The sequence below is a fragment of the Sorex araneus genome, chromosome 2 (assembly GCF_027595985.1).
Source record: "Sorex araneus isolate mSorAra2 chromosome 2, mSorAra2.pri, whole genome shotgun sequence".
NCBI classification, from domain to species: Eukaryota; Metazoa; Chordata; class Mammalia; order Eulipotyphla; family Soricidae; genus Sorex; species Sorex araneus.
This window is the reverse complement of record NC_073303.1, coordinates 312828722-312840975: the sequence shown is the minus strand read 5'-3', so window position 1 is coordinate 312840975 and position 12254 is coordinate 312828722.

The window sequence follows — 12254 nt, the reverse complement described above, 5'->3', positions numbered from 1 at the left end:
TTGATCTGATTTTTGTTCATGTGTCAAGTCGAGGTCTAAGCCCATTCTTTTGCATGTGATTTTCCAGTTATGCCAGCACCATTTGTTGAAGAGGCTTTCCTTGCTCCACTTCACTTTTCTTGCTCCCTTATCAAAGATTAGATGATCATACATTTGGGGTTGTGTGTTGGGATATTCCACTCTGTTCCATTGGTTTGAGGCTCTGCCTTTGTTCCAGTACCATGTTGTTTTAATTATTACCACTTTGTAGTAAAGTTTAAGGTTGGGGAGGGTGAAGCCTCCCATCGTCTTTTTCCCAAGAATTGTTTTAGCTATCCGTGGGCATTTATTGTTCCATATGAATTTCAAGATTGCTTGATCCATTTCTTTAAAGTATGTCATTGGTATCCTTACAGGGATCATGTTAACTCTGTATAATGCTTTGCGGAGTATTGCCATTTTGACAATGTTGATTCTCTATCAATGAGCAGGGGATATGTTTCCATTTCCTCATGTCTTCTTTTATTTCATGGAGTAGTGTTTTATAGTTTTCTTTGTAGAGGTCCTTCTTTAGTTAAGCTGATTCCAAGGTATTTGATTTTCTGGGGCACGATTGTGAACGGGATTGCTTTTTTCATGTTCCTTTCCTTTGTTCTGTTGTTTGCATATAGGAAGGCCATGGCACTTTGGGTATTGATTTTGTAACCTGAGACCTTAGTATACAGGTCAATTGTTCTTAAGAGTTTCTTAGTAGAGCTTTTTGGCTTCTCTAGATATAGTATCATATCGTCTCTGAATAGTGAGAGTTTGATTTCTTCCTTTCCTTTCTGAATGCCCTTAATAACTTTTTCTTGCCTAATGGCTATTGCTAGTACTTCCAGTACTATATTGAAGAGAAGTGGTGAGAGTGGGCATCCTTGTCTTGTCCCCGATCTTAGAGGAAAGGCTGTTAGTTTTTCCCCATTGATGATAATCCTTGCCGTAGGTTCATGGTAGATGGCTTTGACTATCCTTAGGAAAGTCCCTTCTATACCCATTTTGGCAAGAGTTTTCATCATAAACGGGTGCTGGATCTTGTCAAATGCTTTCTGTGCATCTATTGATATGATCATATGGTTTTTATCTTTACTTTTGTTGATATGATGTTGATATGATATGAGTTGTTGGATCCTATTTGCTTGTATTTTGTTGAGGATCTTCGCATTGGAGTTCATCAGAGATATTGGTCTATAGTTTTCTTTGTTAGTGGTGTCTTTGTTTGCTTTTGGTATTAGGGAGACAAGTGCCTCATAGAAACTGTTCGGGAGGGTTCCTGTTTTTTCAATTTCCTGGAAAAGCTTGAAGAGAACTGGCAACAACTCTTCTTTAAATGTTTGGAAGAATTCGCCAGTGAATCCATCTGGAACTGGGCTTTTGTTTTTGGGGAGACTTTTGATTACAATTTCGACTTCCTTGATACTTATGGGCCTATTCAGGTATTTCAACTCTTCTTGGTTCAGTCTTGGGAGATTGTAAGAATCAAGGAATTCGTCCATTTCTTTTAGGTTCTCTTGTTTTGTGGCATACAGACTTTCAAAGTAGTCTCTGATGATATTTTGAATCTCTTGGTTTCTGTTGTGATGTCCCCCTTTTCATTTCTGATTCAGTTTATTAGGGTTCTTTCTCTCTCTTGCTTTTGGAGTCTTGCTAGCGGTTTATCAATCCTATTTATTTTCTCAAAGTATCAGCTCTTTGTTTCATTGATCTTTCATATTGTTTTTTTGGTTTCCATATCATTAATTTCTGCTCTAAGTTTTATTATTTCTTTCCTTCGATCTGGTTTGGGTTCCTTTTGCTGGTCCTCTTCTAATATCTTGAGCTGTGAAGTCAAGCGATCTATATAAGCCCTTTCTTCCTTCCTGAGGAAAGCTTGCAGAGCTATAAATTTTCCCCTTAACACAGCTTTAGCTGCATCCCATAGGTTCTGGTAGCTTGTGTCTTCATTCTCATTATTTTCAATATATTTTTTGATTTCCTCCTTGATTTCTTTCATGACCCACTCATTGTTCAACAGTGAGTTGTTTAATTTCCAGGTGTTTGGTTCTCCACGTCTGTGTGTGATTAATTTCCATCTTCAGCACATCATGGTCTGAAAAGTTAGTTGATACAATTTCTATCTTCCCAATTCTATTAAGGTATAGTTTGTGACCCAGAACGTGGTCTATTTTGGAAAATGTTCTGTGTGCACTGGAAAAGAATGTGTATCTTTCTTTTTGGGGTGTATAGCCCTGTATAGATCTGTTAGCCCTGTCTCCTCCATTTCTTCCGTCAGACCCATTGTTTCCTTGCTGAGTGTTGTTCTTGTCGATCTATGCAGAGGTGTTAGGGCAGTGTTGAAGTCTCCAACTACTATCGTGGTGCTAGTTATGTCCCCCTTAAATTCTGTTAGGAGTTCTTTTAAGTATTTAGCTGGTCGTTCATTAGGTGCATGCATGTTTAAGAATGTGATTTCTTCCTGTTGTACATATCCCTTGATGAGTAGAAAATGACCTTCACTGTCCCTTCTGATCTATTTCAACCTGAAATCTATGTTCTCAGATACTATTATGGCCACCCCTGCTTTTTTGAGGGAGTCGTTTGCTTGCAGTATTGTTTTCCATCCTTTGACTTTGAGTCTGTGTTTGCTCTGACTCTTCAGATGTGTTTTTTGTAGGCAGCAGAAAGTTGGGTTTAGTTTCTGAATCCATTTTGCCACTTTCTGCCTCTTGATTGGTGCATTTATATTGTTAACACTGAGAGAAATTATTGTTATCCGATTTTGTGTCATCCTTCTGTAGCATTTGTTGTTTTCTAGGGTTTTTCCTTGTCTTATAGTAGCCCTTTTAGTCCTTCTTTTAAGTTTGGTCTTGAGTCTATGAAGTTCCTGAACCATTGTTTCTCCGTGAAATAGTGTATGGTTCCTTCAAGTTTAACTGAGAGTTTAGCCAGGTAAAGTACTCTTGCTGAGGCGTTCGTTTCATTAAGTTTTTTTCACTATATCCCACCATTGTGTTCAGGCTTGGAAGGTTTCTTCTGATAGGTATGCTGTGAATCTAAGGGGTGCTCCTTTGTATATTATTTCCTTTTCTGATCTTGCTGCTTTCTGTATTGTGTCTCTATCCATGGCATCCATCATTCTGACTATGATATGCCTTGGGGATTTTCTAATTGGGTCCCTTTTTGCTGGCACCCTTTGGACTCCTTGGATCTGGATGCCCAAATTCTCTAGTTTTGGGAATTTCTTAGCAATGATGTCTTTTATTGTGTTTTTTTTCATTGGGATTGATTCCCTCTGGTTCTGGTACTCCAATGATTCTTATGTTGCTTCTCTTGTGGTCATTCCCTAGGATTCTAATTTGCTCTAGAGCCATTTTGAGATCTTTTGCCATTATTTGTTGTTGCCTACATGCTTTCTGCAACTCATCTTCAAGCTCACTGATTCTATCTTCGGCTGTAGCCATTCTATTATTGAGGGCTCCTACAGAGTTTTTTACTTCATCTACCGATTCTTTTAGTTGTGTGACTTCTGTTCGTAGCTTTAAAATTTCTGCTCTTATTTCTTCCTGGATTATCTTGGTGGACCGTTCCAATGCTGCATCCATATCTTCCCTTAATTTATTGGATGTTCGTTCCATAGTTGCTTTGAGTTCGTGAACCATCTTCATGATTTCCTCTCTGAATTCTTTATCTGAGAAGAGATTGTATTTCTGGGAAGTCCCTGTTGGGCATTCTGAGATCCTCTCTTCCATCTCTCCTGGCGGTGGGGATTTTCGCTGTTTCTTCATGTTGTTATGGGCCTTACTGTCATGCTCTCCACTTTAGCTCGTGAGAGACCTCAATTGAAGACGTGGGGCTATGATCTCTTTAAAAAGGTCTTTTTGTTCAGCTTGATTTGTTCACTGATAGTGTTTTTGAAATTATGATGGGATAGGCTAATTAACTATTAGAATATAGTGACTAAGATGACCAGTGTATCTTAAGAGGAATACGTTATACCGATTGTGACCAAGGCACATTGCATGGAATGGGAGAAATAACTTCAGCTGCTCCAGAAGGAGGCCACGCCCCCTTTTGAGACCACGCCCCCTGACGAGAGGACAAGCCCCTAACCTGGAGAAGAGGGAGGGGTCAGGGTCAGTTGGCGAGATGGCTTAGAGATGGCCAGGCAGGGCTGGGGGTTTCTGAGCAGGCCCCCGATGGGAGACAGGGGACGAGGGGAGGGCTTCTCCACGTTGGGCGGGGTCTCCAAAGGGAAATCCCAATTTCCTGGAGGAGATGAGGGGTCAGGGCCGGTGTCGAGATGGCTCAGAGGTGCAAGGTGGAGCTGGGGGCAGTTATTTTCTTGAAATGCAAACATATTGTTGTTAATCTATAACAAACCTAAAAGGAATTAAATCATCTGAAGGAACACATAATTAGCTAATAATACATGTTTACTATAGAAAATAAAATACCTCCAATCCTTCACAAAAATATTTATCTTGAATTTTTATGAATTTTTATTACAGGACTGAAATTTTAATAAAGAGCCTAATACTGAAGTGATCGAAATAATCAAATGAGAAACTATAATAGCCAAAATTACTGAAGAAATTGTTGAATAAAGGAAGTTATTAAAATAGAAGTATTTTCTAAAAGTAAAATAAACTAATTCCCTTTTGAATATTTAGTGCAGATGGTAAAGAAAGAATGTTTGATGTGGTGGAAGTAAGAAAATATGTAGAATCTTCAATAATTCTTCCAAGATAAAAAGTTCTCATAAAAAAAGTGTTAAGAAATTACACCTGGGAACAAATGCAACCAATTCACTTTAGGCACTTCTAGTGTCTCTGAAAGATTGTTGGAAATGTCCTGTAGGCAAATAAATATATTTATCTCCAGGAAAGAGGTCAAGTTAAAGGCCGTTGCAGTGGTGAGTCATTTTAATGATCAAAACAAACCAATTAGAAAGGGTTGAAGATTAAATAGAGAACCCTTGGATTTTAATATAGAAATGGCAGGATATGTAGTGGTAGAGAAAACTGAATGAGAGAAACCAGAATTACAGGGAGATGGGAGGAGGGCCAATCCTGACTTTGGAAAAGCCTGGAGATTTCAGCCATAAGTCCCACACACTTGGATCTCTCAGTGGATTCAGTCTCACAGGGGCAAGCCTGTGAAGGTCATCTGTGAGAGTAGAATGGGGGATTGAGTTCTGGTGGTTTGTAGCTGCCAGGGTTCTTTTTGGGCAGGCGGAGGGTCATACCTTCCTCCCATTCTGAGGTGCCCAGATGAAATCAGCCTGGCATGGGCTGGGGAGACATCTCTGCAGCATGTTGCTCCCTTCCAAGACTCATTTGTGAGTCTCTGGATCATGGCCGTTAATGAGCTTAAATGGCACCCAGAGATGGGGTTGGGATGATGGGAAGGAGATTAGGAACATTGGTGGTGGAAAATGTGCACTGGTGGAGGGATGGGTGCTCAAGCGTTGTATGACTGAAACGTAATCATGCAAGTTTGTAACTTATCTATGGTGATTCGATAAACTTAAAATATATATTTATATATGTGTATATAATAAAAAACTATTAAATATTTTTAAAAAATGGTGCCCAGAGACAGTTCCCCAACCAAGCATATTGAGAAAAGAGTATCTCAGAAGGCTCTACCAGTTCTAACCAGCTCAACAACCACTCAGATAAGGATTTTGCTGATAACATGTTGAAGGTGTTTAAGGATCTCAAAGAAACAATGGTTCAGGAACAAGAAGCATGACAACAGAACTTAGAAAATACTCTTTAGAAGTGCCAGAACTAGAGACTGTTAGGCAAAACAACAATTTCTAAAGAAGGCCTTGGCAACAGAGTAACGGGAGCTGAGCTTAAAAATCAGTGAACTCAAAGATGGAATGCAGGAAATCTCTAGAAAATAACAGGCGATAGGGGAAAAGTCTCAAAATTAATGAATAGCACATGAAAAAAATATGGAGTGACTCAGGAGGAACAGAGTAAGAGTCATCAGAGTCCCTGTGGAAGAGAAAAGCAATTTTAATAAAGAGTCATTATGAAAGAAATCGTAGTTGAGAATTTCATAGAGTTGAGGATTGCATGTATGCACGTTCAAGAGGCCTAAATTGTCCCGAACAAAAGAGATCCAAACAAATATACTCTAAGACATCTCATAATCAGAATGACAAAATAAAAAGAAAGTGATAGAATATTGAAAGCAGAAATATAAAATGTTGTTCCATAATACATATATACACACATAGAACTCATATATGATCCCTGATACCCCATATGGCCCCCTGAGCTTGCCAGAAGTGATATCTAAGTACCTAGACAGGAGTACTCCCTGAACACTACCAACTGTGACCCCAAAGCAAAACAAAAAATAGGCAAGACAAATTTCATAAACTTGTGTAACTTTGACAGGATGATAGTAAAAATCTCCTTCATGTCAATACCATAACTCAATGTAAATGACTGCAACTCACCAATAAAGAGGAACACAGTGGTCAAATGACCCAGAAAACTAAACCCAACTTTCTGCTGCCTGAAAGAGAAATGTTTGAATAGTCATAACAAACACAAGCTCTGTCAAGGATGAAAACAAAATTTCAAGAATTTCAAGAATACAATTTCCTTCAAAACCCTGGAGTGACCATACTTAATATACGTATATCACATAATGTACATTTCAAATTAAAAAAAATGTTTAGGAGCTGGAGCAATAATACAGTGGGTAGGGCATTTGTCTTGCACTTGGCCAACCCAGGTTTGATCACCAGCATTCTATATACGAGGACTGCCAGAGTGATTCCTGAGTGCAGAGCCAGGAGTATCCCCTGAGCACTGCTGTGACCCAAAAAGAAAATAAAGAAGAGAGTTGGTCATTTCTTAATGATCAAGGGATATACATATAAACCATGAAGAACTCACACTCCACACTCATAAACATTTATGCAGCTATGTGGGACTATTAAAAATAATTAAAACAACTGATAACAAACCTGATAGAAGATATTGACAGGAACACAATAGTAGTTGGAGACTTCAACATCACATTATCACCTTTAAGTGTACCAACTAGACTAAAACTTAGCAAGAAAGCACTGGTTTTAAAGGAAAATAGAAAAGATTGGTGAAAACATACATAATAGTTTGCCTTCACCCAAAATAGATTAAAAATAGCACTGTCATCCTTTTGTTCATCGACTTGCTCAAGCGGGCACCAGAAACATCTTCATTGTGAGACTTGCTGTTACTGTTTTTGGCATATCAAATATGCCACGGGTAGCTTGCCAGGCTCTGCCGAGATTAAAAATATCTTCATAAAATTAATGAATACAAATTGTATCAACTGTCCTCTCAGGCAATGATGTACTGGAATGGAAGCTAATCACAAATAGAAATGAAAAAAAAAAACACTTGAAAATTTTAAAAAATACTGAAAAAACTGTAAGTCAAAAAAGAAATCAAAAGATTTCTGGAAAAAAATGAGAATGAAGATACAAGCTATCAAAATATATGGGATACAGCAAAATCTGTATTAAGAGGAAAGTTTATAGCAATGACAGTGTTTATTATGATACAAGAAAGGGGCCACATAAATAATCTCACTGCACAGATTAAGCATGTGAAAAAGAACTGAAAGCAAACAGAAGAAAAGAAATAATAAAACTTTGAGCAGAAATTAATGAAATGGAAACAAACAAAAAACTCAACACATTTCAATGACACCAAGAGCTTGTTCTTTGAAAAAAATAAACAAGACTGACAAATCATGAGCAAAACTCAGAAGCAAAGAAAGAGAAAACCCTTGTAAACCAAATAAGAAATGAAAGAGTTATTACAACAGATGCCACAGAATTTCAAACGAACACTGGGGAATACTTGGTAAATCTTAGGGCACAAACTAAAGAACCTAAAATATATGGGCAGATTTTTTTTTTTTTTTTGCTTTTTGGGTCACACCTGGCAATGCAAAGGGGTTACTCCTGGCTCTGCACTCAGGAATTACCCCTGGCCGTGCTCAGGGGACCATATGGGATGCTGGGATTTGAACCCGGGTCTGCCACGTGCAAGGCAAACGCCCTACCCGCTGTGTTATCTCTCCAGCCCCTATATGGGCAGATTTTTAGACTCTTACAATCATCTAAATTGAGTAAAAATAAAATAGAGTACCTGAGCAGATCAATTACTATCAAGTAAATGAAAATGTCACTCAAAAGTCTCCTCAAATCAAAACCCCATCTCTACACGGGTTTCCTAATGACTTCATCCAAACGTAGAAAGTAGACTTACTCCATATATGTCAAGCTCTTTCAGATAGTTGAGGGTTTCTGTGAAGCAAACATTGCCCTCATGAAAAAAAATAGGTAGAGACATGACAAAGAAGAAACACTCTACTTCAATATCCCAGCTGAATGTTAATGCAATGACCCTCAACAAAATATTGAAAATCTGAATTCGATAAGAATACATCGATTGCTAAACTCTATCAAAGTTAGTAAAAGTAAAGTCATATGATCATAAGATAAAACAATAGACAGGGATCCAATACCCATTTATGAAAAAAAAATAAAAGCCCTCAATAAAATAGAAGTTGAAGTAACTTCCCTTAACATAGTTAAAGTGATTTACCACAAAGCCACAGCAAACATCATGCTCAGTGTTGAAAACCTGAAAGTGTTTTCTCTACTATCAGACACAAGAAAATATTGCCCATCTTCTCAACTACTGTTCAATATTGAAGGACTTGCCACAGCAATTAAGTAAGGTAGAGATATTAAGGCATCCAGGTCAGAAAAATACTCTCAGTATTTCAGATGATATAAACATTAACAATTTATAAAATACCAAAGACTCCCAAATATTTGCTCTTAGAAACTATAGATTTGTGCAGTAAAGTGGCAACTACAAAATCAACATGCAGACATTCATAGTTTTTCTATATGTAGATAATAAAATGGAGGACACTGAAATTTTTAAAATTCTCATTCACAGTTGTGTCTCAGAAAATTCAAGTACCCTGGAATCAAAAGAGTAAATACTATAAAGTGAAAACTATAAATTATTAATAAGTTAAAGAGCACACAGGAAATGAAAATAAAGCTCCTGCTCGTGAATTGAAAAAGTTAATAGTACCAAAATGACAATTTTGCCCAAAGCATTATCCAATTTTATCCAGCCCCATGAGAATACACATGATAATATTTTTTAAGATACAGATATAACTCTGATGACATTTATATGATTGATAAACTTCCCCCTATGACTAGCTGAATAAATCTTAGAGGAAAATATAGGAGTATTCTCTTCATCCAACTTCAAACTATACTGAAGAGCTGAGTAATCAGAACAGTGTGGTTCTAGAATAAGATCAATAGAATAGAAGTGTCCAAAGGTAGATTCTCATGTATATAGAAAGGTAATATTTGATAAAGGAGCAAAATGTATAAAGTAGAACAAGGAAAGCCTCTTTCATGAATTTTGTAGAAAAAAATTGTCAGTCACATGCAAAGGAAGAAAGCAACCAGTTTCAACTACCATGCACAAAGTCCAATCAAAATGGATTAAGCGCCCTGTAATTAGACAATAAGGAAAACAAAGGCAAAATGCTTAATTACAATGAATCTAGAGTTATCTTTAATTATTCAATGTATTTTACTAAGCAAATGAAAGGTAAAATTTTGGCACATCAAACTAAGAAGCTCCTGTACCTCCAAGGAAACAAAAACCAGAACAATCTGGCACCCCACCACAAATGTTGACACAAACGATATATAAAGAATAGGTAGAAATTCACAAGAAAAATCAACCAATGCCATCAATAAATGGGGAAAATAAACAGACACATCTGGGGGAATAAAAGGCATGCAGATAGCTAAAAGATAGCACTGCACTGTAGCACTGCCATCTCGTTGTTCATAGATTTGCTTGAGCGGGCACCAATAACATCTCCATTGTGAGACTTCTTTTTTTTAATTTATTTTTAATTTTTTAAATTTTTATTGAATTGCTGTGACTTCTCGTTACTGTTTTTGGCATATTGAATATGTCACGGGTAGCTTGCCAGGCTCTGCCATACTCTTGATAGCTTGCCAGGCTGTCTGAGAGGGATGGAGGAATCGAACCCAGGTCAGCTTCGTGCAAGGCAAACACCCTACCTGCTGTACTATCACTCCAGTCCAGCTAAAAGATAAATGAAAAAAATTCTTTGTATCACATATCGTCAAGGAAATGCAAACCAAAACAGTAATGAAATATCATATCACACCAGTGAGACTGCCACATATCATAAAAAACAAAAGCAACCAATGTTGGTTTGGATGTGCTCATTTGCTGCTATTAGGAATATCATCTGGTATGGTCTTTGGGGAAAACAATACAGACGCTTCTCAGAAAAACTAGGAATTTAGTTGCTATATGACCCAGCAATTCTACTTCTGAGCTTCTACCCCAAAAATCTACTTAGAAGTAACATTTGCCCTTCTATATTCATTGCAACATTTTTTATTTGCACTCCTAGGTTCATTGTAGCACGATTCACAACATCCAAAATCTGGAAACAATATCCATGTCTAATTACAGATAACAGGATAAAGAAACTATGTTGGATGTACTCGATAGAATATAGTGGAATATTATTCAGCTATAAGAATATATAAAATCATGCTATTATCTGCTATGTGAATGTGTCTAGAAAGCATCATGCTGAGTAAAGTTAGAAGAAGAGGGACAGATATTGTATGACCTCTTTACTATGAGGGACGTAAACAAACAGTAGGGGAGTAACAAATATCTAAGGATAGCAGAAACTGAGAACTAGTTTTCAGAAGGAAACTTGGGGCGGGTTGATGAATGGCTCAGAGGCACATGAGAAAATGTTCCACATCACTAATCATCAGGGAAATGCAGATCAAAACAACCATGAGATATCATCTCACACCACAGAGACTGGCCCACATCCCAAAAAACAAAAGCAACCAGTGTTGGCGTGGATGCGGGGAGAAAGGGACTCTTCTTCACTGCTGGTGGGAATGCCGACTGGTTCAGCCCTTTTGGAAAACAATATGAACGATTCTCAAAAAATTATAAATTGAGCTTCCATTTGACCCAGCAATGCCATTCCTGGGAATATATCCCGGAGAGGCAAAAAGGTATAGTAGAGATGACATCTGCATTTCTATGTTCATTGCAGCACTGTTTACAATAGCCAGAATCTGGAAAAAACCAGAGTGCCCCAAAACAGATGACTGGTTAAAGAAACTCTGGTACATCTACACAATGGAATACTATGTAATTGTCAGAAAACATGAAGCCATGAAATGTGCATATAAATGGATCAACATGGAAAGTATCATGCTGAGTGAAATGAGTCAGAAAGAAAGAGACAGACATAGAAAGATTGCACTCATATGTGGAATATAATGTAACTGAGAAGTACAAGTTGGCAAGGATGCAACTTCTAGCAGATATTTCTCTGGACGTAGTTACTAAAATACTAAAATACAGAAACCCAAAACCGTGAGGCCGCTAAGTGCGGTCACTCGACCTCATACCTCTTCATTCTCAGCAATGGAAAACAAATTATCCAATGCTTCCTTTTCAGCAGGTCTGACTTTAGGGGAGAGACTCTCCAAGCAATAATACTGAGTTTTGTTGAAATATTGAATGCAATCAAAATGAAAGTAAAGTGAAATTTATTAGTTGCACAGGCGGGGGGGGGCTGGAAGGGACTAGGGGTGTGGGGGGGCTAGGGGTGTGGGGGTGCGGGGTGGAGCTATACTGTGATTCATGGTGGTGGAATATGTACACTGGTGAAGGGATGGGTGTTTGAGCACTGTATAACTGAGACTTAAACTTGGAAACTTTGTAACTTTCCACATGGTGACTCAATAAAAAAATTAAAAAAAAATGGTGTGAAATTCTTGACTTTAAGTAAAAAATATATACTTTATTTTTAATGTATTTCATGCTAAATTATCATTGTGTGTAGAAATGCCAAAGGTGAAATTTATTATTCTATGACATTTCTAAGATATTAATGATAAAAATAGTTTATAAAAACTGAATATATTCATTTTACAATTACTAATATACCCACGGATAGTTTTGGGAAGATCTTGAGTTGTTCTATGACCAGGACAGTATGATATTTCCATTGCCCTGAAGTTTTTCCTCCAAATGCCTTCAAGTTTAACTTTGGCTATCACGTTGTTGTTCAAGCTTATTTTAGGCAATTAAATCTTACTTTCAGGGGCTGGAGCGATA